At 22.8% G+C, this 1,763-nt stretch overlaps 1 long non-coding RNA gene across 1 annotated transcript; it reads left to right on the top strand.

The window, feature by feature from the left end:
- The first annotated feature begins 469 nt into the window (after positions 1-469).
- LOC119601618 lies at positions 470-1,378 on the top strand. Its single transcript, XR_005231253.1, has 4 exons — positions 470-617; positions 687-833; positions 893-1,046; positions 1,121-1,378. It is a non-coding gene; the product is annotated as an uncharacterized LOC119601618 (long non-coding RNA).
- The last annotated feature ends 385 nt before the right edge of the window (positions 1,379-1,763 follow it).

Raw genomic sequence — 1,763 nt, 5'->3', positions numbered from 1 at the left:
AAATGCTTGTAGAATTAAAAAGTAAGTATTAAAATCATGTTATGTAAATGAAATGAAAAATTATTTTTTAATTATCTTATTGTCTCCTTTAGATATGATACAAAAGCAAAATGAGCAAAATACCAAAGTAAATTAATAAAGTAGCATCACTTGAACAGCTGACTATTTTTTTTAAACTAGATAAATGAAGCAAATTGTCAAAGTTTGTTTTGAAAATTGTTAACATTGTTTACGTCGCCATTTTTAAATTGTGTTTTGCTATTTGTTAAAATTTGTGAAAAGTTGAAAAAGTGAATTAAAAGTGGTTTTAAAGTAGTTTAAAAGTGTAATAAATTGTATAATATATAATAATATAATTAAATCGTTAATATTTTTAACTTAAAAGTAATATTTTTTATTTATGTTTTGTTCACATTGTTGTTCAAGGAAATTTTATTTTGACACAATCTTAAATTATTCCAAAAACAAAATACATGTGGTTGTTGTAGATGTTGTTGTACAACAAGAGATGTCGCTACTTTATTAATATACTTTGCAAAATACCAAAATATTGGAATTACTACAACAACAGAATACGATCAATATAAACATATTTGGGGGAATTACTGAATTAAAAGGTAAATATTTACATACATATACATATAAAAAATAAGTTTGTAGTTATAACATTATTTAAATAATTTCAGATATAATAATCAACCAAAACAATGTTTTAAGTGAGGTGCTTTCGAAACTTTGAAGAACCAAAGTTTACTACAATTTTCCCATTACCATCTGACGATGAATTAAACAATTTTGAGAAAATGATAAATTCAGAGAATAAAAGTGAAATTGTGAGTCCCTATTTACTTACCTACATATGTATATATTTATTTATTTTTTATTTCTATAGGTATTTTCAGTAAAGCGAGTCTTGGGTACCAAAGGACTACAAAAAGGAATTTCGAACATATTTTCAAAGGATATAATCATAAATTATAATGTTCGGGGTATACAAGGCAAAAAGCGGCTATAGGATTTTAAAAAGGTTATCAATATTTTATTTCGTAAGTAGTTTTACGGCAATATTTTACTAGTTATATAATTAATTATATGTTTTGAAATATTTATTCTTTTCTAGTGGCAACGTCATCCGAAGGTGGTACTGAGATAGAATTTTATGGGGAACTTCGCAAAGCCTTTAAAGCAGCGAAAAATAAACATTTTAAATTTGAATGCTTAAAACGTAAAAAACTCGACAATGAAACAGATTCTTCAAATTAACTTTAGCATACGACGACTTTTAATTTATTTCATAAAAACTTCCTCATTTTATTGATGTTATATTTAATTATATAATTATATTAATTATATAAAAACTACATTTCTATTTCTGAACATTTATTTATGTAAATATCGTTAATGTTTTCTTTTTTACAATGAATTAAATAAAATATTTGTTTTTTAATTATAAAAATAATTAATTATTATTTTTAAGCGGGAAGTAGTTCTATTTGATAAAACTAATTATTAAAATTTATTTAGAAGTAATTCTTCTTACTCAGAAAGGAATCAATTATATATTTTATTAAAATAACTAGTTCTTGAAAATAAAAATAAAACTAATTCTACACAAGTTATCTAGAACTGGTTCTTATAATGCCGATAACAATCAATTCTTTTTTTTATTAAAATAACTAGTTCTTGAAAATAAAAATAAAACTATTTCCATAAAAAGCAGAATCTCTTATACATGTCAAAATTATAATCGGTTCTTATAAACA

This window comes from Lucilia sericata, unplaced genomic scaffold, assembly GCF_015586225.1.
Source record: "Lucilia sericata isolate MDLA Ls3-8-SP2 unplaced genomic scaffold, ASM1558622v1 Contig000178F_arrow, whole genome shotgun sequence".
Lineage (NCBI taxonomy): Eukaryota > Metazoa > Arthropoda > Insecta > Diptera > Calliphoridae > Lucilia > Lucilia sericata.
Note: the sequence above shows the minus strand (reverse complement) of the source record. Positions and strands in the feature narration are given on the sequence as shown.